This window comes from Oncorhynchus tshawytscha, unplaced genomic scaffold (assembly GCF_018296145.1).
Source record: "Oncorhynchus tshawytscha isolate Ot180627B unplaced genomic scaffold, Otsh_v2.0 Un_contig_1380_pilon_pilon, whole genome shotgun sequence".
NCBI classification, from domain to species: Eukaryota; Metazoa; Chordata; class Actinopteri; order Salmoniformes; family Salmonidae; genus Oncorhynchus; species Oncorhynchus tshawytscha.
The window spans coordinates 1-12,500 of NW_024607657.1; the positions used below are offsets into that span (position 1 = coordinate 1).

Here is a 12,500-nt window from a genome sequence, read left to right on the forward strand (position 1 = left end):
AGACAAACAAGACATCCAACATAGAATGCCCACTCAGATCACACCCTGACCAAACAAAACATAGAAAGATACAAAGCAAACTATGGTCAGGGTGTGACACACAGGAGATACATGAGAAGGTGGCGTAACTAACACACACACACACACACACACACACACACACACTAACACACAGTCCACACAGGAGATACACGAGAAGGTGGAGTAACTAACACACACACACACACACACTAACACACAGTCCACACAGGAGATACACGAGAAGGTGGCGTAACTAAACACACACACACACACACACTAACACACAGTCCACACAGGAGATACACGAGAAGGTGGAGTAACTAACACACACACACTCTTTCACACCCTTGCTGAAGAGCAGATGGATAGCAGACACGGACAGCCGACACGGACAGCAGACACAGCAGCCCCACACTCCATTTTCGTTCTTTCCTCCTCCCCTCCCCTCCACTCTCCTCTCCACTCATCTCATCTCCTCCCCTTCACCTTCATCTCCTCTCATCTCATCTCCTCCCCTTCACCTTCGTCTCCTCTCATCTCATCTCCTCCCCTTCACCTTCGTCTCCTCTCATCTCCTTTCCTCCCCTCCTCTCCCTCTCCACTTCACTCCTCTCCTCCTCGCCCCCCTCCTCCCCTCCTCTCCACCCTCTCCCCTCCTCTCTTCTCCTCCCCTGTCCTCTCCTCTTCTCTCCTCTCCACCCTCTCCCCCTCTCTTCTCCTCCCCTCTCCTCTCCTCTCTTCCCTCTCTCTTCTCCTCTCCTCTTCTCTCCTCTCTTCTCCTCTTCTCTCCTCTCCTCTCCCCTCCTCTCTTCTCCTCCCCTTTCCTCTCCTCTCTTCCCTCTCTCTTCTCCTCTCCTCTTCTCTCCTCTCCTCTCCTCTCTTCCCTCTCTCTTCTCCTCTCCTCTTCTCTCCTCTCCTCTCCTCTCTTCCCTCTCTCTTCTCCTCTCCTCTTCTCTCCTCTCCTCTCCTCTCTTCCCTCTCTCTTCTCCTCTCCTCTCTCTCTCCTCTCCTCTCCTCTCCTCCTCCTCTCTTCCCTCTCCTCTCCTCTCCTCTCTTCCCTCTCTCTCCTCTCCTCTCCTCTTCTCTCCTCTCCTCTCCTCTCTTCCCTCTCTCTTCTCCTCTCCTCTTCTCTCCTCTCCTCTCCTCTCTTCCCTCTCTCTTCTCCTCTCCTCTTCTCTCCTCTCCTCTCCTCTCCCTCCTCTCCACCCTCTCCCTCTCCTCTCCCTCTTCCCTCTCTCTTCTCCTCTCCTCTTCTCTCCTCTCCTCTCCTCTCCTCCTCTCCACCCTCTCCTCTCCTCTCTCTCTTCCCTCTCTCTTCTCCTCTCCTCTTCTCTCCTCTCCTCTCCTCTCTTCCCTCTCTCTTCTCCTCTCTCTCTCTCCTCTCCTCTCCTCTCCTCTCCTCTCTTCCCTCTCTCTTCTCCTCTCCTCCTCTCCTCTCCTCTCCTCTCCTCTCCTCTCCTCTCCACTCCCTCTCTCTCCTCTCCTCTCCTCTTCCCTCTCTCTTCTCCTCTCTTCTCCTCTCCTCTCCTCTCTTCCCTCTCTCTTCTCCTCTCCTCTCTTCTCCTCTCCTCTCTTCTCTCCTCTCCTCTCTTCTCCTCTCTTCTCCTCTCCTCTCCTCTCTTCTCCTCTCCTCTCTCCTGGTGCTAACATGTGAAACTTCACTGTGTTGTCCTTTATGGTCTTCTCAGCCAGTTATAGTAGTGTTCTCATGACGATGTGATGTCACTTGGTGCAGGGTGATGGTACCTACTATTTCACTTCCATTATTCTGAGAGAGAGGCTTCTCTTGTTTCTCAATATACACCACATGATGATATACACTACAAAAGTATGTGGACACCTGCTCGTCGAATATCTCATTCTAAAATCATGGGCATTAATATGGAGTTGGTCCCCCCTTTGCTGCTATAACAGCCTCCACTCTTCTGGGAAGGCTTTCCACTAGATGTTGGTACATTGCTGCTATAACAGCCTCCACTCTTCTGGGAAGGCTTTCCACTAGATGTTGGTACATTGCTGCTATAACAGCCTCCACTCTTCTGGGAAGGCTTTCCACTAGATGTTGGTACATTGCTGCTATAACAGCCTCCACTCTTCTGGGAAGGCTTTCCACTAGATGCTGGAACATTGCTGCTATAACAGCCTCCACTCTTCTGGGAAGGCTTTCCACTAGATGTTGGAACATTGCTGCTATAACAGCCTCCACTCTTCTGGGAAGGCTTTCCACTAGATGTTGGAACATTGCTGCTATAACAGCCTCCACTCTTCTGGGAAGGCTTTCCACTAGATGTAGGAACATTGCTGCTATAACAGCCTCCACTCTTCTGGGAAGGCTTTCCACTAGATGTTGGAACATTGCTGCTATAACAGCCTCCACTCTTCTGGGAAGGCTTTCCACTAGATGTTGGAACATTGCTGCTATAACAGCCTCCACTCTTCTGGGAAGGCTTTCCACTAGATGTTGGAACATTGCTGCTATAACAGCCTCCACTCTTCTGGGAAGGCTTTCTACTAGATGTTGGAACATTGCTGATATAACAGCCTCCACTCTTCTGGGAAGGCTTTCTACTAGATGTTGGAACATTGCTGCTATAACAGCCTCCACTCTTCTGGGAAGGCTTTCTACTAGATGTTGGAACATTGCTGCTATAACAGCCTCCACTCTTCTGGGAAGGCTTTCCACTAGATGTAGGAACATTGCTGCTATAACAGCCTCCACTCTTCTGGGAAGGCTTTCCACTAGATGTAGGAACATTGCTGCTATAACAGCCTCCACTCTTCTGGGAAGGCTTTCCACTAGATGTTGGTACATTGCTGCTAGAACAGCCTCCACTCTTCTGGGAAGGCTTTCCACTAGATGTAGGAACATTGCTGCTATAACAGCCTCCACTCTTCTGGGAAGGCTTTCCACTAGATGTAGGAACATTGCTGCTATAACAGCCTCCACTCTTCTGGGAAGGCTTTCCACTAGATGTAGGAACATTGCTGCTATAACAGCCTCCACTCTTCTGGGAAGGCTTTCCACTAGATGTTGGAACATTGCTGCTATAACAGCCTCCACTCTTCTGGGAAGGCTTTCCACTAGATGTAGGAACATTGCTGCTATAACAGCCTCCACTCTTCTGGGAAGGCTTTCCACTAGATGTTGGAACATTGCTGCTATAACAGCCTCCACTCTTCTGGGAAGGCTTTCCACTAGATGTTGGAACATTGCTGCTAGAACAGCCTCCACTCTTCTGGGAAGGCTTTCCACTAGATGTAGGAACATTGCTGCTATAACAGCCTCCACTCTTCTGGGAAGGCTTTCCACTAGATGTAGGAACATTGCTGCTATAACAGCCTCCACTCTTCTGGGAATTCTTTCCACTAGATGTAGGAACATTGCTGCTATAACAGCCTCCACTCTTCTGGGAAGGCTTTCCACTAGATGTAGGAACATTGCTGCTATAACAGCCTCCAATCTTCTGGGAAGGCTTTCCACTAGATGTTGGTACATTGCTGCTATAACAGCCTCCACTCTTCTGGGAAGGCTTTCCACTAGATGTTGGAACATTGATGCTATAACAGCCTCCACTCTTCTGGGAAGGCTTTCCACTAGATGTTGGAACATTGCTGCTATAACAGCCTCCAATCTTCTGGGAAGGCTTTCCACTAGATGTTGGTACATTGCTGCTATAACAGCCTCCAATCTTCTGGGAAGGCTTTCCACTAGATGTTGGAACATTGATGCTTTAACAGCCTCCAATCTACTGGGAAGGCTTTCCACTAGATGTTGGAACATTGCTGCTATAACAGCCAGACTCTTCAGTGGGAAGGCTTTCCAGGGGGTTGGTGTGTGATGGGTGTTGGAACATTGGTGTGTGATAACAGTGTGTCCACTCTTCTGGGAAGGCTTTCCATGGGTGAGATGTTTGGATGGGTGACATTGCTGTGTATGGGTGATGTGTAGGGGGTTGGTGTGTGAGCCTCCAGGGGTTGGTCTTGATGGGGAAGGCTTTCCAGGGGGTTGGTGTGTGAGATGTAGTGAACATTGCTGCTGATAACAGCCTCCACTCTTCTGGGAAGGCTTTCCATGGGTAGATGTGATGGAACATTGCTGTGTGATGGGTGAACAGCCTCCAGGGGGTTGGTCTGTGATGGGTGAAGGTGTTTGATGTGTAGGGGGTTGGTGTGTGATGGGTGATGGTAGGGGGTTGGTGTGTGATGGGTGATGCTAGGGGGTTGGTGTGTGATGGGTGAGAGGGGGTTGGTTTGATGGGTGACAGTGAGTAGATGGGTGAAGGGGTTGGTGTGGATGGGTGAAGGGGGTTGGTGTGTGATGGGTGATGTGTAGGGGGTTGGTGTGTGATGGGTGATGTGTAGGGGGTTGGTGTGTGATGGGTGATCTTAGGGGGTTGGGGTGATGGGTGATGTGTAGGGGGTTGGTGTGTGATGGGGGTGAGGGGGTTGGTGTGTGATGGGTGATGTGTAGGGGGTTGGTGTGTGATGGGTGATGTGTAGGGGGTTGGTGTGTGATGGGTGATGTGTAGGGGTTGGTGTGTGATGGGTGATGTGTAGGGGTTGGTGTGTGATGGGTGATGTGTAGGGGGTTGGTGTGTGATGGGTGATGTGTAGGGGGTTGGTGTGTGATGGGTGATGTGAGGGGGTTGGTGTGTGGATGAGGGGTTGGTGTGTGATGGGTGATGTGTAGGGGGTTGGTGTGTGATGGGTGATGTGTATGGGTGGGGTTGGTGTGTGATGTGTGATGGGTGTGTAGGGGGTTGGTGTGTGGTGATGTGTAGGGGTTGGTGTGTGATGGGTGATGTGTAGGGGGTTGGTGTGTGATGGGTGATGTGTAGGGGGTTGGTGTGTGATGGGTGATGTGTAGGGGTTGGTGTGTGATGGGTGATGAGGGGGTTGGGTGTGATGGGTGATGTAGGGGTTGGTGTGTGATGGGTGATGTGTAGGGGGGGGGTGTGATGGGGATGTGTAGGGGGTTGGGTGTGATGGGTGATGTGTAGGGGGTTGGTGTGTGATGGGTGATGTGTAGGGGGTTGGTGTGTGATGGGTGATGTGTAGGGGGTTGGTGTGTGATGGGTGATGTGTAGGGGGTTGGTGTGTGATGGGTGATGTGGGGTTGTGTAGGGGGTTGGTGTGTGATGGGTGATGTGAGGGGGTTGGTGTGTGATGGGTGAGGGGTTGGTGTGTGATGGGTGATGTGTAGGGGGTTGGTGTGTGATGGGTGATGTAGGGGGTGGTGTGGATGGGTGATGTGTAGGGGGTTGGTGTGTGATGGGTGATGTGTAGGGGTTGGTGTGTGATGGGTGATGTGAGGGGGTTGGTGTGTGATGGGTGATGTGTAGGGGGTTGGTGTGTGATGGGTGATAGGGGGTTGGTGTGTGATGGGTGATGTGTAGGGGTTGGTGTGTGATGGGTGATGTGTAGGGGGTTGGTGTGTGATGGGTGATGGTAGGGGGTTGGTGTGTGATGGGTGATGTGTAGGGGGTTGGTGTGTGATGGGTGATGTGTAGGGGGTTGGTGTGTGATGGGTGATGTGTAGGGGGGTTGGTGTGTGATGGGTGATGTGTAGGGGGTTGGTGTGTGATGGGTGATGTGTAGGGGGGTGTGATGGGTGATGTGAGGGGTTGGTGTGTGATGGGTGATGTGTAGGGGTTGGTGTGTGATGGGTGAGGGGTTGGTGTGTGATGGGTGATGTGGGGGTTGGTGTGTGATGGGTGGTGATGTGTGATGGGTGATGGTAGGGGGTTGGTGTGTGATGGGGGATGAGGGGGTTGGTGTGTGATGGGTGGGTGTAGGGGGTTGGTGTGTGATGGGTGATGTGTAGGGGGTTGGTGTGTGATGGGGGTTGGGGGTTGGTGTGATGGGTGGTGAGGGGTTGGTGTGTGATGGGTGATGTGGGGGTTGGTGTGTGATGGGTGATGTGTAGGGGGTTGGGTGTGATGGGTGATGTGTAGGGGGTTGGTGTGTGATGGGTGATGTGTAGGGGGTTGGTGTGTGATGGGTGATGTGTAGGGGGTTGGTGTGTGATGGGTGATGTGTAGGGGGTTGGTGTGTGATGGGTGATGTGGGGGTTGGTGTGTGATGGGTGATGTGTAGGGGGTTGGTGTGTGATGGGTGATGTGTAGGGGGGGTTGGTGGAGGATGGGTGATGTGTAGGGGGTTGGGGTGAGGATGTGAGGGGTTGGTGTGTGATGGGTGATGTGTAGGGGTTGGTGTGTGATGGGTGATGTGAGGGGTTGGTGTGTGATGGGTGATGTGAGGGGGTTGGTGTGTGATGGGTGATGGGATGGTGGGATGGGTGATGTGAGGGGTTGGTGTGTGATGAGTGGGAGGGGGTTGGGGATGGGTGAAGGGAGAGGATGGAGGATGGGATGGGATGGGGGGAGATGTGTAGGGGTTGGTGTGTGATGGGTGGAGGATGGGGATGGAGGGGGGTTGGTGTGGATGGGTGATGTGTAGGGAGTGATGTGAGGATGGGGATGTGTAGGGGGTTGGTGTGTGTTGGGGATGTGTAGGGGGTTGGTGTGGATGGGTGATGTGAGGGGTTGGTGTGTGTTGGGTGATGTGAGGGGGTTGGTGTGTGGTGGGGATGTGTAGGGGGGATGTGAGGGGGTTGGTGGAGTGATGGGTGGGGAGGGGGTGATGGGAGGGGGTTGGTGGAAGGAGGGGGAGGAGGGGAATGGGGAGAGGAGGAGGAGAGGGGATGGGGAGAGGGAGGGGATGGGGAGAAGGAGGAGGAGGATGGGATGGGGGGAGAGGTGGAGGAGGAGGGGGAGGAGGAGGGGAGGAGGGGATGGGGGAGAGGAGGAGGAGGAGGGAGGGGAGAGGAGAGGAGGGGAGGGAATGGGGAGAGGAGGAGGAGAGGAGAGGGAGGAGGAGAGGAGGGGAGGGGATGAGGGAGAGGGGATGGGGGAGGGGGGAGAGGAGGAGGGGAGGGGATGGGGAGGAGGAGGAGGAGGAGGAGGGGAGGAGGAGGGAGAGGAGAGGAGGAGGGGAGGGGATGGGGGGGGAGGAGGAGGGGAGGGGATGGGGAGAGGAGGAGGGGGAGAGGAGGAGAGGGAGAGGAGGAGGGGAGGGGAGGAGGAGGAGGGGAGGATGGGGGAGAGGAGAGGGAAGGGGTGGGTTTTGTTGTTCTAGTTAACAGTACCTCTTCATAAAAACAGGATTGTAATGTGATGGTGTACCGGTGTGGTGTATTCTGCTGATTCATAGTAATGATTTGGTTGTTTAGAAGCCCAGAGGTGAAATGAACGTCTCTTCTCTACTGTGGAGATGAGATGGTTAGTTCTGAATCAGAGAGGGACTTACTGGCTGACTGGGTGGCTGGCTGACTGACTGACTGGGTGGCTGGCTGACTGACTGACTGGCTAGGTGGCTGACTGACTGACTGGAGATGAGATGGTTAGTTCTGAATCAGAGAGAAACTTACTGGCTGACTGACTGACTGGGTGACTGGGTGACTGGCTGGGTGGCTGGCTGACTGGCTGACTGACTGGCTGACTGGGTGGCTGACTGACTGGGTGACTGGAGATGAGATGGTTAGTTCTGAATCAGAGAGACTGACTGACTGGGTGGCTGGGTGGCTGACTGGGTGGCTGGGTGGCTGGCTGGCTGGGTGGGTGGGTGGCTGGCTGGCTGAGTGACTGACTGGGTGGCTGGGTGAGTGACTGACTGGGTGGCTGGGTGGCTGACTGGGTGGCTGACTGGCTGACTGACTGACTGGGTGGCTGGCTGACTGACTGGGTGGCTGGGTGGGTGGCTGGCTGACTGACTGGGTGGCTGACTGACTGACTGGCTAGGTGGCTGGCTGACTGGACTGGCTAGGTGGCTGGCTGACTGACTGACTGACTGACTGACTGACTGACTGACTGACTGGCTGACTGACTGGCTGACTGACTGGCTGACTGGCTGGCTGACTGGCTGACTGGCTGGGTGGCTGACTGGCTAACTGGGTGACTGACTGGCTGACTGACTGGCTGAGTGGCAGACTGGTTGTTTTACACTACTTTTACTGCATTGCACTATATAGGGAATAGGGCTCTAGCCACCTGATACAGACCCCTCCATCCACCCCAGCTGTTACAGACCCCTCCATCCACCCCAGCTGGTACAGACCCCTCCATCCACCCCAGCTGGTACAGACCCCTCCATCCACCCCAGCTGGTACAGACCCCTCCATCCACCCCAGCTGGTACAGACCCCTCCATCCACCTCCATCCACCCCAGCTGGTACAGACCCCTCCATCCACCCCAGCTGGTACAGACCCCTCCATCCCCTCCATCCAACCCAGCTTGTACAGACCCCTTCATCCACCCCAGCTGGTACAGACCCCTCCATCCACCCCAGCTGGTACAGACCCCTCCATCCACCCACCCCAGCTGGTACCATCCCCTCCATCCACCCCAGCTGTTACAGACACCTCCATCCACCTCCATCCACCCCAGCTGTTACAGACACCTCCATCCACCCCAGCTGTTACAGACCCCTCCATCCACCTCCATCCACCCCAGCTGTTACAGACCCCTCCATCCACCTCCATCCACCCCAGCTGGTACAGACCCCTCCATCCATCCCAGCTGGTACAGACCCCTCCATCCATCCCAGCTGGTACTGACCCCTCCATCCACCTCCATCCACCACACCTGTTACAGACCCCTCCATCCATCCCAGCTGGTACAGACCCCTCCATCCACCTCCATCCACCCCAGCTGGTATAGACCCCTCCATCCACCCCAGCTGTTACAGACCCCTCCATCCATCTCCATCCACCCCAGCTGGTACAGACCCCTCCATCCACCCCAGCTGTTACAGACACCTCCATCCACCTCCATCCACCCCAGCTGTTACAGACCCCTCCATCCACCCCAGTTGGTACAGACCCCTCCATCCACCCCAGCTGTTACAGACCCCTCCCTCCATCCACCTCAGCTGTTACAGATCCCTCCATCCACCCACCCCAGCTGGTACAGACCCCTCCATCCACCCCAGCTGTTACAGACACCTCCATCCACCTCCATCCACCCCAGCTGTTACAGACACCTCCATCCACCCCAGCTGTTACAGACCCCTCCATCCACCTCCATCCACCCCAGCTGGTACAGACCCCTCCATCCACCCCAGCTGTTACAGACCCCTCCATCCACCTCCATCCACCCCAGCTGGTACAGACCCCTCCATCCATCCCAGCTGGTACAGACACCTCCATCCACCCCAGCTGTTACAGACACCTCCATCCACCTCCATCCACCCCAGCTGTTACAGACACCTCCATCCACCCCAGCTGTTACAGACACCTCCATCCACCTCCATCCACCCCAGCTGTTACAGACACCTCCATCCACCCCAGCTGTTACAGACCCCTCCATCCACCTCCATCCACCCCAGCTGTTACAGACACCTCCATCCACCCCAGCTGTTACAGACCCCTCCATCCACCTCCATCCACCACACCTGTTACAGACCCCTCCATCCATCCCAGCTGGTACAGACCCCTCCATCCACCTCCATCCACCCCAGCTGGTATAGACCCCTCCATCCACCCCAGCTGTTACAGACCCCTCCATCCATCTCCATCCACCCCAGCTGGTACAGACCCCTCCATCCACCCCAGCTGTTACAGACACCTCCATCCACCTCCATCCACCCCAGCTGTTACAGACCCCTCCATCCACCCCAGTTGGTACAGACCCCTCCATCCACCCCAGCTGTTACAGACACCTCCATCCACCTCAGCTGTTACAGACCCCTCCATCCACCCCAGCTGGTACAGACCCCTCCATCCACCTCCATCCAACCCAGCTGGTTCAGACCCCTTCATCCACCTCCATCCACCCCAGCTGGTACAGACCCCTTCATCCACCCCAGCTGGTACAGACCCCTCCATCCACCCCAGCTGGTACAGACCCCTCCATCCACCTCCATCCACCCCAGCTGGTACAGACCCCTCCATCCACCCCAGCTGGTACAGACCCCTCCATCCACCTCCATCCACCCCAGCTTGTACAGACCCCTCCATCCACCCCAGCTGGTACAGACCCCTCCATCCACCCCAGCTGGTACAGACCCCTCCATCCACCCCAGCTGGTACAGACCCCTCCATCCACCCCAGCTGGTACAGACCCCTCCATTCACCCCAGCTGTTACAGACCCCTCCATCCACCCCAGCTGTTACAGACCCCTCCACATCCATCCACCCCAGCTGGTACAGACCCCTCCATCCATCCCAGCTGGTACACCTCCATCCACCCCAGCTGTTACAGACACATCCATCCACCTCCATCCACCCCAGCTGGTACAGACCCCTCCATCCACCCCAGCTGTTACAGACCCCTCCATCCACCCCAGCTGTTACAGACACCTCCATCCACCTCGAACCCCCAGCTGTTACAGACACCTCCATCCACCCCAGCTGTTACAGACCCCTCCATCCACCTCCATCCACCCCAGCTGGTACAGACCCCTCCATCCACCCCAGCTGGTACTGACCCCTCCATCCACCCCAGCTGTTACAGACCCCTCCATCCACCTCCATCCACCCCAGCTGGTACAGACCCCTCCATCCACCCCAGCTGGTACTGACCCCTCCATCCACCCCAGCTGGTACAGACCCCTCCATCCACCCCAGCTGGTGACCATGTTACAACACTAACTGTCTGGAGAGTTGCTAGTGGCCTTGAACTAAATCAGAGAAGGAACTACAGTTGAAGTCAGACGTTTACATACACCTTAGCCAAATACATTTAAACTCAGTTTTTCACAATTCCTGACATTTAATCATAGTAAAAATTCCCTGTTTTAGGTCAGTTAGGCACCCCACTTTATTTTAAGAATGTGAAATGTCAGAATAATAGTAGAGAGAATGATTTATTTCAGCTTTTATTTCTTTCATCACATTCCCAGTGGGTCAGAAGTTTACATACACTCAATTAGTATTTGGTAGCATTGCCTTTAAATTGTTTATCTTGGGTCAAACGTTTTGGGTAGCCTTCCATAAGCTTCCCACAATAAGTTGTGGGAATTCTGTCCCATTCCTCCTGACAGAGCTGGTGTAACCGAGTCAGGTTTTTAGGCCTCCTTGCTCGCACACGCTTTTTCAGTTCTGCCCACAAATGTTCTATAGGATTGAGGTCAGGGCTTTGTGATGGCCACTCCAATACCTTGACTTTGTTGTCCTTAAGCCATTTTGCCACAACTTTGGAAGTATGCTTGGGGTCATTGTCCATTTGGAAGACCCATTTGCGACCAAGCTTTAACTTCCTGACTGATGTCTTGAGATGTTGCTTCAATATATCCACATAATTTCCCTTCCTCATGATGCCATCTATTTTGTGAGGTGCACCAGTCCCTCCTGCAGAAAAGCACCCCCACAACATGATGCTGCCACCCCCGTGCTTCAAGGTTGGGATGGTGTTCTTAGGCTTGCAAGCCTCCCCCTTTTTCCTCCAAACATAACAATGGTCATTATGGCCAAACAATTATATTTTTGTTTCATCAGACCAGAGGACATTTCTCCAAAAAGTACGATCTTTGTCCCCATGTGCAGTAGCAAACCGTAGTCTGGCTTTTTTATGGCGGTTTTGGAGCAGTGGCTTCTTCCTTGCTGAGCGGCCTTTCAGGTTATGGCAATATAGGACTCGTTTTACTGTGGATATAGATACTTTTATACCTGTTTCCTACAGCATCTTCACAAGGTCCTTTGCTGTTGTTCTGGGATTGATTTGCACTTTTTGCACCAAAGAACGTTCATTTCTAGGAGGCAGAACGCGTCTCCTTCCTGAGCGGTATGACGGCTGCGTGGTCCCATGGAGTTTATACTTGAGTAATATTGTTTGTACAGATGAACGTGGTACCTTCAGGCGTTTGGAAATTGCTCCCAAGGATGAACCAGACTTGTGGAGGTCTACCATTTTTTTTCTGAGGTCTTGGCTGATTTCTTTTGATTTTCCCATGATGTCAAGCAACAAGGCACTGAGTTTGAAGGTAACCCTTGAAATACATCCACAGGTACACCTCCAATTGACTCAAATGATGTCTATTAGCCTATCAGAACCTTCTAAAGCCATGACGTAATTTTCCATGCTGTTTAAAGGCCCACTCAACTTAGTGTATGTAAACTTCTCACCCACTGGAATTGTGATACAGTGAATTATAATTGAAATAATCTGTCTGCAAACAATTGTTGGAAAAATTACTTGTGCCATGCACAAAGTAGATGTCCTAACCGACTTGCCAAAACTATAGTTTGTTAACAAGAAATTTGTGGAGTGATTGAAAAATGAGTTTTAATGACTCAGAACTAAGTCTATGTCAACTTCCAACTTCAACTGTATCTGCTACACTGTGTCTTACATTGTTACTTGAGCAGTGTGGGGGGTGAAACAAGACTAAGATACAGGAGAATTCTCCTCAGTGACCCTGGCCTGAGACAAACATGGTGAAGGTACTAGTCTCCTCAGTGACCCTGGCCTGAGACAAACAT

General features: G+C 53.5%; 1 protein-coding gene across 1 annotated transcript in view; it reads left to right on the top strand.

Moving 5' to 3' along the window:
• Positions 1-309: 309 nt before the first annotated feature.
• The window catches only part of LOC121842798 (C-terminal-binding protein 2-like), a gene marked incomplete at its 3' end in the record, with an annotated part of 32,319 nt that continues 20,128 nt past the window's right edge, over positions 310-12,500 (top strand). The window contains exon 1 of the mRNA XM_042312554.1: positions 310-332. The remainder of the gene's footprint in view (positions 333-12,500) is intronic.